Source organism: Bison bison, unplaced genomic scaffold (assembly GCF_000754665.1).
Source record: "Bison bison bison isolate TAMUID 2011002044 unplaced genomic scaffold, Bison_UMD1.0 scf7180017864492, whole genome shotgun sequence".
Lineage (NCBI taxonomy): Eukaryota > Metazoa > Chordata > Mammalia > Artiodactyla > Bovidae > Bison > Bison bison.
This window is the reverse complement of record NW_011495051.1, coordinates 10,373,635-10,395,229: the sequence shown is the minus strand read 5'-3', so window position 1 is coordinate 10,395,229 and position 21,595 is coordinate 10,373,635.

The window sequence follows — 21,595 nt, the reverse complement described above, 5'->3', positions numbered from 1 at the left end:
GGGGTGTCCTTTCTGTATTCTGGCAGTTTGTGGAGTTCTCTTTATTGTGGCGTTTCCTCACTGTGTGTGGGTTTGTACAGGTGGCTTGTCAAGGTTTCCTGGTTAGGGAAGCTTGTGTCGGTGTTCTGGTGGGTGGAGCTGTATTTCTTCTCTCTGCTGATGAGCTCATCCCCGAAGCCATTCACGACTCTTAACAGATGTTCAGACTTCACAGAGTTCTATCTTCTTTCCTCAGTCTCCAAAGCCAACCGTGTTCCCGTGGAACATGGCACACACACAGCCAGCTTCAATACTGAAGAAAGAGCCTGGAGTCTGTGACAGAGACATCAATGGCCTAACGGATAAGAGGACCGTATGGTCTGAAGCAAGGTCCCCGGGGCAGCGCCACACCAGCCACTGCACCGACCACCGCAGCGAGATGGTGGAGGGCCAGTAGTGTGTATATGTTAAGCCCAATCTCCTAGTTTTTTTCCCCTTCTCCCTCTTTCCCCTTTGGTAACCACAAATTTGTTTTAAATGTCTGTGAATATTATTTCTGTTGTGTAAATAAGTTCATTTGTATCATTTTTTACAATTCCACATATAAGTGACATTACATAAAAACAATTTAATATAAAATAAAACCATTTAAGGAAAGTTTGAGTGAGCCTAGTGATGGCATAAGAAGCAGAAGAGCAGGAGGAAACCCTGAGGTTCCCTTTCTGGGACTCCAGTGGAGACAAATCTTCATGGAGGGTCAGGGAGACCAACCAGAGTCCTGGCTGGTGAAGGAAAAAGGCAGTGATGGAGGCAACACTGGGATTCAGCCCAAGGAGGCTCCCCACCTGGTCAGGTCACCTACAGCTTCTACATCCTGAAGTTCCCACCCTGATCATTTACTCCCCAAGACTGGGTCCCCTGGGACACTTCCCCCCAGACAGTGGGAGACACCATCCAAGACTAGGATCTGGAGAACACTGGTTCCAGAGCAACACGGGGCAGGAAGGCCTGTTTCGGAAATCTGGAGCTGAAATTCTCCTTATACATTTTCCCAAAAAATGCTGGTAAGTTTGGTCCAAATAAATATAACAACAATTAATAGAAGAGCCGGCCCAAGCACAATTGATTGAATACTTACTGTGGGCCAGACATCACTTCCCCTCTCCAACTCTCCCATTAAGAAGACCATTTTCATTCTGATTTTGCAGAGGAAAAGGAGGCTTAGTGAAGCTGAGATTCCAAAGTTAGCAAGTGACAGAGCCAGAATTTAACTCAAGTACACTGACAACTATATAAGCCCAAATGCAGGTAAATTTTACACTATACAGTCCAAGGACTTTATGTGTTGAGTGGGTGTCTGTGAGCTATTCTGGGCCACTAATCCAGGCCTCACCATGGTTCTATAGAAAAGGAATTCTGATATCCAGCAGCCAACCAGCATAGGCTATGGTCACCCTCCCTGGGCTGGGATGACCCCTAACCTGAACAAAGTACCAGATCAGCCTACATAGGTATAGTGATGTGCAAAGGTTTAAAGTATAATACACTACATTTGAAATCACTAGATGTAATTCAATTTCCACTCTGATGATTCAGAAGGCATCTCAGAAATCTGAAGCATCTCAGGACCCTCATTGTAAAGTACAATCCTCACTAAGCAGTGGGCCCTAAGCACTAGTTTGCAGAGCTCTGAAAAATAGCAGAGGCTGGCTGATCTTCCAATCTACAGTTAAGGACAGGAGGCTTCCTGAGGTCAAGTCACTTTGCTTATAATGTGAGACAGTGCACCGGAGGGGCTGGGATTCAAACCCAACTCTGATCCCAAAATCCTGCTTCTTTCTACAAGTCCACCATACTTTGCAAAGGCAAAGCTAACTGAGAACGATATCTATGTCTAAAATTGAGAAAATCCAATGAGCTAAGTTATGTAAAGGGTTATTTTTAATAGCTAAATCCCATCAACACTAAAGAAGGGAAAAGATGTAAAGTTTTCATTTCATCTTCCAGGTCTCACAGGAAAAGACACAGATTTTTTTTTTTTTTTGGTCATGTATATTCTTTCCCTGGGTTATTATTAAAGAATAATATTATTAAAGAAGCCTTCTCTCTGGGGTTTCCATGTCCTGGAAATTTCATCAGAATAGCAGCAGTGCTGACATAAAGATGCAAATTACTGTCTCCTCCTCTGGACTGAAATGGGAGCTAAGTGAACAGCCTAGGAGATCAAAGAGCAGCCTCCCCACAGCAGCCACCATTGGCTGGTGGCAAACAGTGGGTGCTTGATACACCATAATGTAATTTTAATATTGTAAGAGCTAACACTTACGTACCAGGCACTGCCCTGAGTACCACAGATGGGGGTTACTCGTTTAGTTCCCATGGCAACCCTAGAAGGCAGACCCTCTCATCCACTTAGCAGATGAGGAAACTGAGTCACAGGAAAATTGAATAAGTTGTCAAAGATAACACGATTTGTCAGCAAAGGTAATTTGGGCTGATAATTGAATTCATTTGAGAATGAGGGTTTAGAAGAAGGTCAAAGAGGGTGGATACTATTAATCATATTCCTCCTCTTTTGGGATCCTTATCTCTGTCTATATATGTATACACATACACATATACACACATATATATGTATACAAATTTTGGGATAAATTCCTATGTATGTTATTATATACTTTCATATTTTGTATTATAATGTTTACTTTATATAATTACATATATGGATATATTTGAATATATTCCAATTTATAATAAAATCAAATATATAATATAGTATTAAATAAAATAAGAAGGAAATTTTATTATCCATAGAAAACCTGGTATCTCTGCAGAAACATAGAACCCTATGCCAGTCTGGAAAACACAGGTTATCAACTCCTACTAAATATCCATAACAGACGTTACAAAAATCTCTGCTCTCTTTTTTGTGGCGGCAAAAGAAGAACTCAGAATACCTTTTAACACAGTTCTTCAGGCAGCCACTAAGCAGGGCCACCTCAACAAATTAACCACAAAGTGCCAGCCTCACTCCAGGCAGCTGAGACTGAGGATTGCAACCAAGGGTGGTCCCACAAAGCCATCAGCCCCCACAGGACAACTGAGTGGTTTGTAGTCACCACACCAGCCATGGTGGCAGAGCAATGGACCCTGGCAAGAGGACAGGACAGGAGGGCTGGACCCAGGGCTCAGGTGACCCCAGGGATGATGAGCCCTTCTGCTTTTCCCCAGGGAATCCAAGGGAAGCCCCTGGCCACCAAGATTCCCAAAGAAAAATGCAGTTTAAAAACTTACTGAAATTTACATTCTTAAGTGTCAGGCTTGAGCAGCATGTAAAAATGAGCCAGTTTCACCTTCAATTAGCTTAATTAGTTCAAGAGGTTCTTTATCAGGAGAGGCTATCAGGTAAGAAATGGAGTATTTCCTGCCATATCAGTAAACAAAGGATGTCCCAGTCATCAGCAACTGCAGCCCTCCAACATCAGCCCTGGGGAAACTCAGGAAAGAAAGAATACCTGCCTTCTAGCAGCCATCAGACTGCAGCCACTCCCCAGGCTCAGTTCAGTCGCTCAGTCATGTCTGACTCTTTGAGACCCATGAATTGCAGCACACCAGGCCTCCCTGTCCATCACCAACTCCCGGAATTCACTCAGACTCATGTCCATAGAGTCGGTGATGCCATCCAGCCATCTCAACCTCTGTTGGCCCCTTCTCCTTCTGCCCCAATCCCTCCCAGCATCAGGGTCTTTCCAATGAGGCAACTCTTCGCATGAGGTGGCCAAAGTATTGGAGTTTCAGCTTTAGCATCATTCCTTCCAAAGAACACCCAGGACTGATCTCCTTCAGAATGGACTGGTTGGATCTCCTTGCAGTCCAAGGGACTCTCAAGAGTCTTCTCCAACACCACAGTTCAAAAGCATCAATTCTTCAATGCTCAGCTTTCTTCACAGTCCAACTCTCACATCCATATATGACCACTGGAAAAACCATAGCCTTGACTAGACGGCCTTTGTTGGCAAAGTAATGTCTCTGCTTTTGAATATGCTATCTAGGTTGGTCATAACTTTCCTTCCAAGGAGTAAGTCTCTCTTAATTTCATGGCTGTAATCACCATCTGCAGTGATTTTGGAGCCCCCCAAAATAAAGTCTGACCCTGTTTCCACTGTTTCCCCATCTATTTGCCATGAAGTGATGGGACCAGATGCCATGATCTTCGTTTTCTGAATGTTGAGCTTTAAGCCAACTTTTTCACTAGGCTCAGCCTTGAGGAAACTCAGGACACAAGACACAGGATGCTGACCCCAGAGAGCCACAGTGCATATCAAAGGAATGATTTCAGTGAGCCCAGACTCTTACATCTTCCCATACAAATAAAAGCACTAAATTCCTTGAGATATCTGTTTTGGGGTTTTTTTAATTAACAATACTTTTTAGATGTTCAGACTAGCTGCCCTTTGTTGAAAAGCTTCTATAAAAACCTTGCCCGCAACCCGGCCTCCTAGGAGCAGTTCTCTCAGGGTTACTTGAGATGTTGCCTCCTTTGAGGTCCTAAAAATTCCTGCCAAATAAAACATAACTCTCAACTTTTAGGTCATGCATATTTTTTTTTAGTTGACACAGGAAACTCAAATCTACAGAAGCTCAAAAGAACAGTCAGGGCCTTCCCTTCAGCAATTCCTCCTTTCACAATGGGTGGGGGGGGGAGGGCGGCGGGAGGTTGGGGACACACAGCCAATACTTTTGACTCAAACTGCAACAAGACCTCAGGTATAGGAAGAGTTTCAAGTTCAACTGTAGAGAATACAAAGCTCACACTTTTCAGTTAAAACGACCCATTAAATGGCTCTTCTAGCCAAAACCACAGAGTGCCACTCTTTTGTTAATAACAGCTTTCTTTATCCAGGACTTACTGTGTCCTGGGCATGGTCTCATAGCTTTCACAACAATACGACAAATTCATTGTTACTGTGAGGCTCATTTTGCAGGTGAGGAAACAAGCTTGTTGCTGTTGCTGCTGTTCAGTTGCTCAGTCATATCCAACTCTTTGTGACCCCCATGGGCTGCCGCACTCCAGGTTTCCCTGTTCTTCACTATCCCCCTGAGTTTGCTCAAACTCATTGATTCAGTGATACCATCCATTATCTCATCCTCTGTTGTCCCCTTCTGCTCTTGCTCTCAAAATTGGAGATACCAAGAGAACATTTCATGCAAAAATGGGCACAATAAAGAAAAGAAACAGCAAGGACCTAAAAGAAGCAGAAGAGATTAAGAAGAGGTGGCAAGAATACACAGAAGAATGTACAAAAACTGGTTAGACAGGTTAAATAACATTCACACAGGTCACAAAGCTGGTTGTCTTGGATCAATTTCTCCAGAACTGAAAATGCTGACTGCCGAATTCAGCAGAGTGTAATATGAAGCCTTTCCAGGAGAAGAAAAAAAACAAACAAACCACCATCTAAGGGAACAGGTGACCCAGAAGGTAAGGGAATCAAACAAGGGGGGGACTTTGGGCAAGTATCCATCCCATGGAGGGGAGCTTGACTCATTCTCACAGGGGAACTCCAGGGGACAACTTGGGTCACACTTCAGAACTATAGCCATGGGGGGTGAAGGAAGCTGGAAGTTTGTGTCAGTCATTGTGTTAGGGTAAGCACACTGATTGAAACCGCCCACCCTGGCCAGGCACCATAGTAACCATTTGCATGAGTTGTTTTATGACAGGAGATCCTGATAAGGAATACGGAATAAGCCACCACCAACCGGAAGAGTTGGGGAAAGGTCTAAAGGAGACACCGCGTGTCCATCCACTTCCCAGAATCCCTCTTGCTAGCATCCATCTTGGCTGAGCGATGTGTGCGCCACCAAGAAAGACTCTGAATTAGAATGATTGGCCAAAGACCACCTGGAAAGTAATCCCATCACCATAAAACCCAACATTGCGAGCCACACGGCAGAGCAGTTCTCCTGGGTTCCCTTACCCTACTGCTCTCCACCCGGGTGCCCTTTCCCAATAAAGTCTCTTGCTTTGTCAGCACGTGTCTCCTCGGACAATTCATTTCCGAGTGTTAGACAAGAGCCCGCTCTTGGGGCTCTGTAGGGGGGCCTCCCCTTCCTACAACAACTGGTTAAGGGCTGCCTTGGGCTATGCAGATTCTCAGGCACTTCTGGCCTTTCTGAAGGATCTGGCAAAGGGGGCCCAGCAAGCTGAGGGTCTCTCATTTCTTTGCTGAGAGAACTCAGATGCGGGCTGCTTGGCACTCCAGTGGGTGCAGCACTGTCCTGCCCAGACAACCCCCACCCACCACACCCCTTTTCAGGTTCAATGCTCTCAATCCCCAGGGAAACAACCTTGCCCAAAGTGACACCGTCCAGGGAAACTCCTGCTCTCACTTCTGGCTTTGGAGTCTGCTTTTGACCTAAACAAGCTTGGATCAGGAGGGAAGGTGCCCTGGAAGCCCAAGTGGTCAAAAACGAAAAAGTGTGGGACTTCCCTGGTGGTTAAAAAACTCTGTGCTTCCCCTGCAGGGGGCAGGAGTTCAATCCCTGGTCAGGGAACTAAGATCCTGCATGTCACATAGTGCAGATAAAAAAATTTTAACTTAATTAAGAGAAAAAATAGCAAACGGCTCTGAATGGGCCACCCTGGTATAGGATCAAAGAGGCACCAATGACCCTAAAATGCTAAATAGCAAGATGTGGCAGATTTCTTTACTTTGTGAAATTAAATTTAATCAAGCCCTTCACTCACCCAACTGGTTTGACATATGTGCAAGCTTAAGTCACATTTTGAGAACCCCTCCCTAGTACAGCACAAGAAACCTGGGAAAGCAGGGAACACTGTTCTTTGGGGACACTCGGCCTCAGGCATGGACGTTCCCAGCATTGGGAGCTGGATGGAGGCATTATGTGCAGGAGTGATGGTGGCTGTGATAGTTCAGGGTAGAGAAGAACAATAATTAATAAGGGTATGGGATGAGTGTGTGTGTGCTAAGTCACTTCAGGCGTGTTTGACTCTTTGAGACCCCAGGATGAATAGCTCTTAGAGAAGTTAATGCTATGTTAGCCCATACAAGGATTATGTGTTCTATCTCGAGCATTATGCAAGAAAACACACAAAATATGCTTCCTCTTGTTTCTATTACCCTGAACTCTTTACAGCATGTTACACCTTCTAGAGATGCTAATTCAATTTCTGTTGCCAAGCAATGAAGACAGAACAAAGTTAAAAGTTTTTAAATGCAGATTCCGTTCTTCAGAGATTCATATGCTAGAGGTACAATTAGACCCATAATGTAAGTAATTATATTGCAAGGCAAATTTTATTAAATGCTTTGACAGAGGTTTAGTGTGCAATGAGAAGATTCATTTTAGCTGAAGCACTGGAAATGTTCCTTGAAGAGGGAAGATGTGAATGGGGACATGAACACCTCTTATATTTGACAGGTTGACACACTGGCCAGGGAGTTGGAACAGGGGTAATTCTAGACAATGGGCAGCACTAAAGGTCCCGTCCAGGTAGGAAGTTCTAGCACTTTCTCTGTCCTCTTGTATAAGGCAAGGGGACTCAGACTATTAGAGATGGGTGCAAGTGGAGTGGAAGGTGCTTTGGGATGCAGTGAGAGTTGGGGTACAGTGAGAATTAGGGCTGCAGATGCCAAGTGGGACCAGACTGAGAGTGGTCTCCAACACCAGACTCACAAATCCAGACTTTATTGGTCATGAAGCTCATGAGTCAGAACTCGGACTGTAAACAACCGAAACCACAAACAAAGGAAGTGAGGCCCTGGTCCTAATCAAACTAACAGTTACAGGGACTTCATTGACCAGTGGTTAAGACTCTGTGGTCTCGATGCAGGGGGCACGGGCTCAGTCCCTGGTTGGGGTGAAGGAGGAAACAGACAGAGCTGAACTCCATCTTAGGCCTGTTCATGCTGATCATGCTCAGCCACCTCTCCAATGGACTCTGAACTCTGTGCTTAGTGCCTATGGAAACTACAATAGAAGGATAAGACCCCCTCTGGACAGGGGAATCTTGAAGATCACATCCATGTTACTCTTCGCCTAAGAGAAAACATACTCTAATTACCCCTGCCTCCGGACAGATCATAAATTCTTTCTGTATCTATCGGGATATAACCACAGGCTTATTGATTATTAACTGTTTGAACACCTAACACATGAATGATGGGGTTATTGTGATTGTATTTACCCTTCCTTTGTTTTATGTAAGTCTCAAGGAAATTGGAGTGGTGGGTTCAGACATGTACACATGGGGTACAAAAGATTTTCACAAATGCTGGTCAGGGTCCTTGGCTAAGAGGAGACTCTGCCTTGGGCCCGCCAGTGTAATAAACTGCACTCCACTATCTGCATTGTCCTTCTGAGTGAGTTTGTTTCCTGGAACGTGTGGCTATAACAGGGGAACTGAGTTTCGGCATACTACAGGGTACAGCAAAATAAAAAAAAGAAAGAAAGAAAAACCTAATAGTTAGAGCTGTTCTTCAGGGACAAATGGAATTGGAACACCGCGAAGAATCACAGGTAGCATACCTCTGTTCATTTTTATAATCCTGTTTTAAGTTACTTGTACTGTCTTCCCACTATCAGAAATTATCTTATGTAATGACTTGTCTCCTAGAATGTAAGTTTCCCAAGGGCAGTCTGTTTTGTTTACCACGACTTCACTGCCTCTAGCATGGTCTCCTGGGTGGCCAGCATTCAGCAGGCACTCAGTATTTGTTGAAAGAATGACGTGAATGAATCAGAGATTTTTAATATGTGTTGGTTTAGGCAAACGTAAATATCCTTGACTGCTCCAATTCCCCATCTAAATCTGGACATTTGCAGAAATATTTCAATGGCTCAGTACCTGTGATTAACATCCCCATGAGTCAGCCAAAGAAGTGGACTTCAGGCTCTGCAAGGTCGGAGGTCGGAAGCTGAACTCTCATGAAATCACTGGATAGAGTATCTGGCAGAACCACACAAAGGTAGACCAGCTGACCAGCACTGAGATGTTCTAACACTCTAGCAGGCAATTTTGAATGCCTTCAGTCTCTACCTCAGAAACTCATACCTTGAACCAGACTCTATCCCTGAAGGTTTTGAGGGAGTTAAGAGGACTTTACATCACATAAAAGGTCATGGTGAAATTTTTTAAACCCCATTCCTATTCTCTTGCAAGTGGAAGTCCCTGTGAACATTTTCATTCAAAAGAAGCCTAGGCATAACTAAAACACATTTAATCACCTATTTAACTTAGATGCTAAAACTTTCTCATCCTCTCTCTTTTCTGAGGTCCTGCTAGGTCTCTCAGTTTTGCCAAGGCAGAGATGGTTTGAAAATACTGGAGGGTTCTGTATCTGTTCTCCTTGGAATCATAAGACAAGATATGATCAGAGTCCTATTTTGAGCCTTTTTGTCTGTGATAGCCTTTCCTATTTTTACTACCATTTGCCTAAAAACAGCCAGTTATTTCAGGATCAAACTAAGAATCAGCACACCATGTTCTGGGTAAGTGGATTTTTTTTAGCACTCACCCCATGTATCTTTGACCTGTGATATTTTTGCCTTGATTTGCTCAGAACTTTGTCTGTCGCTCCAAGAACAAGCCAAGCACCACTGTTCCTTTGTATTTTCTTTCCATTTTTTATAGTTTGATATGCATTTTTGTTAGAACAGTTAAGTCCTATCAGAAACCATAAAACCAGGTGTGACAGCATGTTACATACCAGTATGTCACGCTTTTGGCCATTTTAAGGAAATCTATTTGACTAAAACCAGGAAATGAAAGGACTTATTTAAATAACAGAAAAGAACACTCCCCGATTTTCTCAGTAGACAGAATGGTTTTCTTGGGGAAAGCAGAGAACACTATCTGTAAACTATTTTCATTTTTATATAGTCACTTACTCTAATCACAAATCCTTTCAGATGAATCCCAAAATACCCTTCACCATGCACTTAGGTGAAATAATAGTGAGACCATTAATGTTACATGAACATTACTGTGTTCCCCCTCACTATCTGCTGCCAGGTCTAAACTCTGTCATTATCAGGGAAATGAGTTTGTGCCAATCCATTTCTAAATTTCATCTGGTTCTCCCTGAAATCAGTGATTTTATTTACCAGCAGGTAATTAGGACATAATTTCAATCTGAGGCTATCACCACCATGAGGCTCAAATTCACCGTTTATCCAAAACCTGTCTCAAACAGCAATAAGGTACAGAGATTTATGCTGGGGTTGGGTGGGGGAGAGAGGGAGATGGCAGGAATGAGTTTTCTGTCCTTTAGGAACTTATGGTCTAGTAGAAGGAAGAGAAAAAAGACATCAATATGCTAAGACAAACGTAAGTGTCTTGGAACAGCAAAAAGCAAGGGCTGTGGGCAGACTGGCTTTGACCCTCAGCTTCAATGTATCAGTCAGCTACTACTGCAATACTGTGTGATGAGCATCCATGAAAGTTCCATAGCTTAAAGCAACAAATATTTTTCTTCTTCTGCAGGATCCCTGGCTTTAGTTGATCTGGAATGTGTTCCTCTTACACTTCTCTAGATGGTGATTTAGATTCAGATCTTCACCTTCTTGGACCTGTGACTGCCTAAGACATATTCTCATTGCCCAAAAAAAAGGCTCTGGTTTTGGCCACATGAGCCTTATACACTTTTTACTGATAATGTAGTCAAGCTTTCTTTACAAAAAACCATTTATGTAGACTGTAATTTCTAAATGTAAAGAATAATATGCATGTAAAAAGCAAGTAAAATTCTCCACAGTCCCCTTCCTCCCCACCACCCCCTCACCTCTACAACCACCGTGACAATGGCACACTTGTTAGTACCATAAGGTCAATGACCTTGAAAGGATGCATTCTGCTTCTCACAGTTACTAAACAAATACGTGGGGTATAAATTGTTCTGGAGACTATCTTGAGGCAGGATAGACAAAGTAAAACCCTTCTGAGCAAAATATGTAGTAAACTTTGAGATGCTAGAGTCTGGAGTTCAGTGAGAAGAACAGTCTTCAGAGGAAGAACTGACCAAGAATATTTGGAAAGCTGGGGCATTAGAGGAGTACAGGGTTACAGGGTTAGAAACTTCTTACTATGGTGAGGACTGGTTAAGTTTTCTTGGGAATAATAAGTGATATTAAATTGTAAGTTGTCTCCACTGTATTGTACTGAGTTATTTTTACCCTCAAATACTGCATGCCTATGGTAAAGTCTGCACCACACAAAAGCCTTCTTTAATTGAACCTGAAGGTAATGAAAGGGCAAACAGTCTGAGCAACACAGACCAAGGAGTCACTGAAGATGAGGGATGAGAGGTGCAAAACAGGTTGCAGAGGTAGAAAATTCAGCAGCTGGAAGAAATCACAGTGTGAGGGAAAATATGACAAATATAGGCCTCTCAAGAATTCTTAGGTTCTAGGCTATCTCCAAATTTTCCATCAATTCTTTGTTTCCCTTTGATTCCTGTGAGATACCCCTCTTTTCCCAGCTGTGTTAGGGCTGCAAATGCATGTCCCTTGTTTTCCCATTCTGTGAGTAGAAGTTGGGTCTAAAACACAAATGATCACTCCGTACAGTTTTCTGTCCACCTGAGCTTATACACAGGTCCAGATTGAGCACCCAGCCCAATCAGAGCCCTGTGGAATTGGGATGTGGGTTACAATAGATGCCGGGAGAAAGAATTTCTGTCCAACAGCAGGTATAAAAACTGAGCACTGTATAAGCCCAGATCTACTGCTGGCTATCTTTTATATCACTTAAAGAAAGACTCCCTGAGAATAAAGGATACAGGGACTTCCCTCATGGTCCAATGGCGAAGACTCTGTGCTCCCAATATAGGAGGCCTGGGTTTGATCCCTGGTCCAGGAACTAGATCCCACGTGCAACAACTAAGAGTTCGCATGCCACAACTAAGACCTGGTGCAGCCAAATAAATACATTTTAAAATGTATTTTTTAAAAAAGAAGAATAAAGCAGAGCCAAGAGTTTGAGAATGAGTCCTAGTGACCTCCTTGAGTCCATGAAGCCCCGTCCACACCTGGGTCTCCAGACTTAGACTCCAGAAAGGGTCCTATCACAACAAGAGGAGTTCCTGCCCTGCCCCTCAGTGTACATGCACACCATTCAGCCCAGTCTACTCTGTACAGTAGGAGTCGCAAAGCTTTTTCTGTAAACGGCCAGACAGTAAATATCCCAGGCTCTGTGGGCTATAAACCCTCTATAGCAACTACTCAACTCTGCTGTGAAACAGCCATGGACAGTATGTGAATGAAGGAGCAGAACTGTGGTCCAGCAAAATTTTGTTTACAGCAACAGGTTGGCAGGACAGAGTCAGCTCTCAGGCTGTTGCTTGCTGACCCCAGCTCTACAGAAACCTTAGACGGTCAATTTCAGAAATGGCTACTGAATATGTGCTTCAAAAAACTCCTTAAGGAGAAAACTGAACAGGCATCGCTCTAAAAGTCACTATCATGGTGAGAAAGCTTTTATTCCACTGCAGTGGCTGATAAATGACATTAATGGATTATGACGTGATCAAGCTATGTTCCTCTTATTCACTTTATCTGTGGATTCAAACATAAGAGACATCAAGGGTTCAAAAAAGTTAGCTGCTAATACTGAAAATTCTAGGGCCAAATCCAGTGAAACTGAAAATTAGTTGACTGTCTAATCAGTACTATTCAGATCAGCAAGAACCAATGCTGCTTCAGTCATGCTTGGGTACTATATTTTTGTTGATGACTTGTGCCATCCTGGGATATTCACCAAGCTTTACTCAATCCTTCACTGAGAGACTTAATAAAAGCTTCCTTTCCAGCTCATTCATTACTTTGTTTTCCAATCTTGATTCTCTAGGAGAGCTTTTCTCCTTTAAAAAGGTCTGTGAACTTGATGCCCCACTGATGCAAGTGGACAAAACATTTGTCTAGGTATCTTTTTGTGAAATGCAATCAAAACATGTACTGAACCAATTCAAAGACACCTGTGAGCATCAGTCATAGTCAGAGAAAAATCATGCAGGTATTAACCAGCCACAACTGCAGAAAACGCTGACACAAGGCTTTGCCTTGCTACCATCTAACCACGTGTCTACTGTTTCCATGAGTTCTGGAAGCTTCTGTTCAGGTCACATACCACTGGATTGAAGCCAATCAAGTCCTAGATATCTCTGAGACAGCAGCCACCTCTCTGGAGACCTCAGGATCCTGACAGCAGGTGCCTGGATCCGACAAGACTCTGGTTTTAGAAATCCTTATCTAGTACAGCCGATCTCCCTGACTCACTTATGCTAAGCTTTTTTTGAATTACATGTGTCTCCCAGACACACATATTCCCTCTAGACCAGGAAAATATTACCTGGTGTCTCTTAGAAAGAAGAGGCTAGCAGAAAGAACTTAGTCTCTGGAAAATGGGAAATATCAATTGTATTTACCACCCCTAGAATGCTGGATCTCCAAGATTTAAGCTTACTTTCCAAAGCTCAAGATCAAATCTTTCTCCCCAATCAGATCAGGCCTCTGCTAGCTCTCCTAGCAGGATCCCAGGATCAAATTCCCTCTATGTCTTCATTAATATAACCTTGATGCTTAGCACAGTGCCCGACACATGGTAGGGATGCAAAGAGCCTTAGTTGACCGTATAAGAATAAATGGAGACCTTGCACATGGCCCAGGAATGTAGGTGGTTGTGGGAGAACAGAATGCTGTCTGACCATTATTCATTCCCTATTCCTCTCCCACACAAGAAATACATGTACCTGCTTGAGTGATATTAGGCTTGCCAAAATGATTCACTGTTTCTCATGATGGCATATAATTCCTCCCCATCCTTTGATTTCAGGTCGTGGCCACGTATCAAACACTTGCTTCATCCAATAGGATGCAGGCAGATCTGATGCAGTCAAGACAGTGCCATTTGCTTATCTTCTTATACTTTCATTATCATGAAAAGAACTGCCACTCTTCCTGAGGAAACTGCTACTCTGTAGAATCTGGGGTCTGGAATGAATACATGTGGAACAACCCTGGTAAGAAACAGAGCCCAGCTTGAGCTGCGCCTGAAGCAGAGTCTCCCAGGAGCCCAGCCTAGGACAGTCAAACATCAGGCAACCCATGATAGGTAAACAAGAATCAACACCTGTGGGCCAAGAATGACACCTGCCAGATCAGTAAAGAAAGGATGTTATAGCCGTCAGGTCATAAGCCACTGTTAGTCACACCCCCAACCAAGGTACACCCTGAGGGAATTCAGGATGGAAAAGAACAGGAGATTGGACCTAGACAACTGAGGTACATATCAAAGGAATGCTATCAGTAAGCCTGGACTCTTGTATCTTCCCAACCAGAAAAGACCTAAGTTCATTAACTTAGGTTGTCTAGAGTTTTCTTTAATTTTCAGTCATCTTTTGATTTTCCTGTGTTTTTGTTTTTTTTTTTTTAACTCTTATATATCTTGGTTCCTCCCTTACCTCTTCAGAACAATGCCTCTGGAGTATCTGAGAACTGTCTCCTGGGGCTTAAACACTATGTTCACTGAATAAAAGATGACTCTCAACTTTGAGGTTATCCACTTTGTTAAGTTGACATGACTGTTATCTTAAGTCACTTGAGTTTGCAGTGCTTTGTTAATCAACATTATCGCAGTACTATACAACAAACATCCACTAACACCCACACAAAGATCAGCATTGTCACGAATACCATCATGAGACAGATCCCATGTACATGACACTGTCCATTTGTAGCAGCTGTATTTATGGGAAGACAGAGGGCACCTCGACAGCCCAAGTGCCTAAAGGAGACATTTGAGAAGAGGAAGACCCAAAGACGTGGCTTATTTAGCCCAGATAGGTTTGGAGGACCTGCCCGGAAAGTAATAGCTATCAAATGGAGAAAACCCTCTCTTTATGGAAAAGAAACACACCCCATATACTCTTTGCACTTTCATATGAAAGTTCCTTTTTTAAAATAGCTGTTTCAAAAGATCCTTCCAGATTGGAGTGGGCATGACCAGTTTAACAATAGCTGCCTGCCAAAGGATGGCATTAAGATTCAGATGCTGTCATTTATCAGGGTCCTTGACTTTCAGCACTGCTGACTATTCAGTGCCAAGCCCCAACTCCCCATCCTTCTAACCAGCTAAAGGCTCGTAGAGATTCTTGCATATACATTTGTCGCCTTTCCCTGAGAAGTTTCTGAAAAAGAAAAACAGCAAAGAAAAGAAAATGGCTTTTTGTTTGAATTTCCTTCGAGTCATTTGGTGAAGCAGGCATCATCAGCTCTCGTAAACAGGCAAAATGCAGTTAAGTGATCTCTGACTGTTCTGCAAAATTGGAATCTGAAGGCTTGTAGCAAATTGTCTCAAATGCATCATGGAATGTGAGAGGCATAGGATGTAGGCAGGATTGCCTTTCTGACAACTCAGTGAAGAAAACAATTGCTGGAGCTTTTAATGCTCTAAGCCAGGGCTCTGCTGTCTGCCACCTTGATGTGAGAATAACCCCAACTTGGAATGGACGCTAAGGATAGGATTCAGGAAGTAGGGGCAGGGATGGTTGGAGGACACAGGGGCTTAGGAAGCAATCCCAACATTACAGAGACTCACCCAAGACTGTGTGACAAAAGGTGCTCTGGCCATCTCACTCTTTGCCCCTTCATACATCTGCCTCTCTCTTCAGCTTCCAAACCGGTGTCCAACTATGCCAAGGAGACCAAACTTGTGCCAAAGAATGCCGAATAGTACTTGCTGGCTTACTCTGGGAGTGTCCTAAATAAAGGAGTAAGTCTCCTAGCATCTTTCCACCTACTTCTCTTTCATTTGGTTCCCTCTCCCTAGGGAATCTCAACCACCCCCATCTGTGATGCCTACAAAAACTTTAATTCCAGCCTGACCTCTCTGTTTAGCAAAACCCATGTCCTGAGTAACTGAACTTGGCTATCTCACAAACATTCAGACTCAAGTAAATTCATTAAGTTCTCCCAGATATTTTTTTCCCTCATGTCTTCCCCTCATTAGGTAAATGAATCAGTCCAAGTTAAGAAACCCAGAACCACTCTTTACTGTTTTCCTCTCTCCACCCTCAAGGCAGTATGATGCCAAGAGCTCTCATTTCTATCCTGCTAATGTACATCTTCCATTCTTTACAGCAGACTTCCCACTCATTCATTCATTCATCTAATATTTGCTCAGTTCCTATTTTGTGCCAGGCTCTTTTCTAGTGAGCAAATAGACCATGAATCCCATCCTGTAGAGCTACCTTTGAGTATAGAAAGGGTCGATAAACAACAAAAAAACAATTATGCAGCATGCTATATACTGTTAGATATGGTGGGCAGGGTAGATGTCTCTAAGAAGATGAAGTCTGAGCAAAGATTTGAAAGAGCAAAGACTTAAGCAGGAAGACATTATTGCAGCAATCCAGGGAAAATATTATGGGGATTTAGACCTGGATGGTAACAGTAGAGACAATGAGGAAGGGAAAGATGATGGGATTTTATGACTGGTAAAAGGGAGGGTGGCTTCCCCAGTGACTCAGGGGTAAACAATCCACCTGCCAATGCAGGAGGCATGGGTTCGATCCCTGGGTCAGAAAGATCCCCTGAAGAGGAAATGGCCACCCATTCCAGTATTTTTGCCTGGAGAATTCCATGGACAGAGGAGCCTGGTAGGCTATAATCCGTGGGGTCGTGTAAGATTTGGACACAACTTAGCAACTAAACAACAATAAATGGAGGGTATAAATCACAAAATCAACTCCAAGTTTTTTTAACAACTGACAGAATGGAGCTCTCATCAATGGAAATGGGGTAGGTTATGAAGGGAGCAGACTTGCAGAAGGGCAGACCCATAGTTCTGCCTTGGACATGGTGAGTTTGAGATGTTTATTAGACATTTGAGCAGAGACATCAAATAGGTAGTCTGATAGAAGAGGCCAGAATTCAGGAAAGAGGTTCAGACTGGGAATACGGCCCAAGCCCAGGTCCGCATCATCACTCACCTGTGTTTATGACTGGTAAAAGGGAGGGTGGCTTCCCCAGTGACTCAGGGGTAAAGAATCCACCTGCCAATGCAGGAGACACAGGAGACATGGGTTCGATCCCTGGGTCAGGAAGATCCTCTGGAGGAGGAAATGGCAACCCACTCCAGTATTTTTGCCTGGAGAATTCCATGGACAGAGGAGCAATGATCTCACAGTTGGGCTCCTCGCCTCTGATTTTCCATCTCCTATCACTGTCCTCCATGTTCCTACTGGAGGGGTGTTTCTAAAATCTGGATTTATTGTCACCTGCTTAAAAACCTCTGATTTCCCAGTACTCCACAGCATAGCACTCATATCTATACTTCAAACTCTCCCTTATGAGCCCCAACCATGTGGAGATGCTGCACTAGTTCCAAAACTAATAGAGAGTCTTAGATGTCAGGCACCTCTCAGTATCTGTGCATGTTCTCTGGATCTGGACTAATACCTTCCCATGGATCACTGCCAAAATGACTCATCCTTAAATTCCTGAATTCAAATGCCATTCTCCTTGCTAGATCCCGCTTTGCACCTCCCTTAGGACTCAGGACCCTTCCTTCCACCTTTGCATTGCAACTTACACACATGTCTAGTGTAATACTCACCATACAGCAATACAATTGTCTGTCTTTGACTAACCCACTGATTGGATGCCGCTTTATTCACCTAAGTCAGTGGCCAGCATGGCACCAGCAAAAGTGTATGGAACTGCCACGAGCCAAAACAAATCCAGCTGCCTGGTTAGCGCACACTTCATACTGGCACAATCTGGAGGTACAGGAGAGGGAGGGGAGAGTGATGGTCTCCATCCATCACTTGTACAACCCAGGGCTGTCAATCACAGAAGCAAGGATGCCCCCTGCAGGTAACTGACAGTTCCTGGAGCCCACAGCATGTAGAGGCTCCTTTTCACCCCCTCCTATGGGAAACCTGGCAGAGAACAGCCATGGAGGTAGCAGGCTTGGGTTCTGGCAATAGGGGTTTTGTTTAGGCATAAGGAATGTCCTCATTAAAACAAGACATGAGATGGAACTTGCAGAGGAACACCAAGGAAAACAGAAAAATGTTCTCTAAACTCATCATGTGTCAGGGACCTCAGAGGGCACCTCAGGTCTTCACACTTTGCTTCCTTCATATTTACAAAGTGTCCACACTGCATAATCATAAAGGATTTGGTTTAGGTCATACCTGAACGGTCTAGTGGTTTTCCCTACTTTCTTCAACTTAAGTCTGAATTTGGCAATAAGGAGTTCATGATCTGAGCTGCAGTCAGCTCCTGGTCTTGTTCTTGCTGACTGTGTTTGCTTGATGTTACTAATGTTTTTACATGCATTTTAAAGGATTTACACTGAATGAAAAGTAGGTTTAGAAAATGGCAGCATAATACTTTTTTAATTTGATTGTCCGAGAAAGCTAAAGACTAATCAAAAAGGCATGGAACTATTAGAAAACATAAATCAGTTAGTGTCTTGGAAAGAAAGTGAAGTTGGTCATTCATGTCCAAATTTTTGTGACCCCATGGACTATATAGCCTACCATGCTCCTCCATCCATGGGATTTTCCAGGCAAGAATACTGGAGTGGGTTGCCATTTCCTTCTCCAGGGGATCTTCCTGACCCAGGGATCAAACCCGGGTCTCCTGAATTGCAGGCAGACTCTTTACCATCTGAGCCACCAGGGAATCCTAGTATCTTCTTATTCTGTGGGAAAAAAAGCTAGAATGTAACTTTAGTTGAATTGTTAAAAATAACTTTCGTGTTTGTTTCTAGGTTTTCTGTTTGTTTGACTTTCTGTGTTTCTTTCAGTCACAAGATTTTATCAGTGAGATGGTATAGTATAGAGAAAGGCTTTTGGAGTAAGGCATTTGAAGTTTCATTCCATCACTTTCCGGGTAACTTTGGGTACTGTATCAGTTATTTCTTTCTGGGTAATGGCTCCAAAACTTAATTGCTTCAAAAACGATTCATTATTTCTCATGACTCTGTGAACTGACTGTACTCAGTTGAGGAGTTCTTTATTTTATGTGGAACATTTTGTTTACCACATTTTTGATCTCCAAACAGAAAAACAATGCAGAAATCAGTTTATTAAGAGACATGCCCCCCACCCTGGCACCTTGACACACACCCTTTCTCCTCCCACCTTCTGCCAACCTCAGTGATCCTCCAACATTTAGAACAACCAACCTCTGGGTCCTAGCTCAGCTCCTCCTCTGAAATTCTTTTGAAAACTTAGGACTTAGGTTGGGATGGTAAAGAATCTGCCTGCAGTGCGGGAGACCCAGCTTCGACCCCTGGGTTGGGAACATCCCCTGGAGGAGGGCATGGCAACCCACTCCACTATTCTTGCCTGAAAAATCCCATGGACAGAGGAGCCTCATGGCTACAGGCCATGGGTTGCAAGGAGTTGGACACGACTGAGCGACTACTCTTGCCCTTTCAAGAAAAACAGAGCTAGGTCAGAGAAGCTCAAAAGAAGACTTTTATGCAAAAATAAATTAATGTAAGTTTCAAAAAAATAGCCAAGGAGAAACCATCCCATGAGGCCAGGAATTTAACTTGTTTTGTTCATTGTTACATCCCCAGCCTCCAGAACAGCACCTGATGCAGAGTAAGCTCACCATAAACCTCTGTTTATGAAACAATGACTCACAGGACTCAAAGAAGTGAAGTCACTCAGTCGTGTCCGACTCTTTGCGATCCCATGGACTGTAGCCTACCATGCTCCTCCATCCATGGGATTTTCCAAGCAAGAATACTGGAGTGGATTGCCATTTCCTTCTCCAGGAGATCTTCCCAACCCAGGGATCGAACCCAGGTCTCCCACATTGCAGGCAGATTCTTTACCAGCTGAGCCACCAGGACTCAAAAGCCAGAGGCAAAGGGAAAGGTGAGACGTCAAAAAAAGGATGCCACAAGGAGGAGCCAACAGTCATTGCACATTTTGATCTAATTCAACAAACTCTTCAAAAGAAATATGAAAGAAAAAATGTACGAATGAGTAAAATAAAATGTCTTTCTATCATCTAGCAGTTTTTTGTCTAATGTGTGTTCAGATAAACACAAGGTCAAAGGTCGTCCCTCTCTCCCCTTCCTCTACCCTTTCCTCCCTCCATCTCCTTTCTCCTCTTCTTTACTCCTCTTCCATCACGCCTTCCTTCACTCACACACATGCACACTCACTCACTCTCCATAGGAAACCCACCACTAAGTCTTGTGCTTTGAATCTCTGTCCCAAAGCCCCTTGTCGCGATCTTTTCACCTCTTTTCTGCTATGGTCTCCCAACATTCTCTTGCCTCAAGTCTCTCGTGGGCTTATTCTTTCTACACCCTGCTACCCAAGGGACACTTATAAATGACCAGACTGCATCTTTCCTCCTTAGAGTCTGTAACCCCTCCTTCCTGCCTAAAGCACAGTGCGTAGGCATGGTTAGCCGGCATCCAAGACCCCACCAGCTTTACCTCCAGGTGCTACTGAGCACACTTTGCCTTGTAGGTCAACTGTCACGGGTCCTTGCTCCCATCATCTAATTGGCAAGTTCCTACCCATCCTTCAAGGCCCAAACATCTTAAGGACTCTGTGGACAAGTGAAAAGATTAAAAAAATTAAAATTAAACTAAATCTTTTGTGACAGCCAACATTTCTAGGAATAGAGTCATTGCATGCATTTTTTCAAAAGCCTGAAGAAACCCCTGGATGAAATGTTTAAGATCAGAATAATGCATATGCTTTCAGTTCCTGGCAGGGCTGAATCCCACATTTCTGTAGGTAGCTGACGTGCATGTGACCAGTTTCTTCTTAGTAAGAAGTACCTAAGTAATGGTGGTCTGGATACCACTGCTGTTCATCTATCTGGCATCCTATTTTTCTTTGTATGATTTCTTAATTGCTTCATTTCCTGCAAGGATTGAGACTCCCAATTAGTTCCCTCTTTCTGAGGTAAAATAATACATTGTCTCTCTCGAGCAGTGAGGGTTAGAATAATTTAAGATCATATCACACGATGAGCACTTTGGAATTCATGTCACTCAATTTGTTTATTCCTCCCAAATAAAAGACAGGAAATTTCAGGAAGATAATACACTAATTATTTTGTGATATGTCCCTTTCCATTTCAGAAGCCACATGCCAAACATGATGGTCAGGTTTGGAGACAGTCCAAATACAAGTCCTTTTCTTGGTGGTGGGGGAGACTGTTCTTTATCATCTCAATCATGGACAATGTGCAAAGTCAGAGAACTTCAGAAGGTATGAAAAAACTACTAAATGGGGCTCAGTAAAAGTAAGAAATAGGAAACTATTGGAACTCCTGGTTCCAAATAGGAAAAGGAGTACATCAAGGCTGTATACTGTCACCCTGTTTATTTAACTTTTATGCAGAGTACATCATGAGAAACGCTGGACTGGAAGAAACACAAGCTGGAATCAAGATTGCCAGGAGAAATATAAATAACCTCAGATATGCAGATGACACCACCCTTATGGCAGAAAGTGAAGAGGAACTCAAAAGCCTCTTGATGAAAGTGAAAGTGAAGAGTGAAAAAGTTGGCTTAAAGCTCAACATTCAGAAAACAAAGATCATG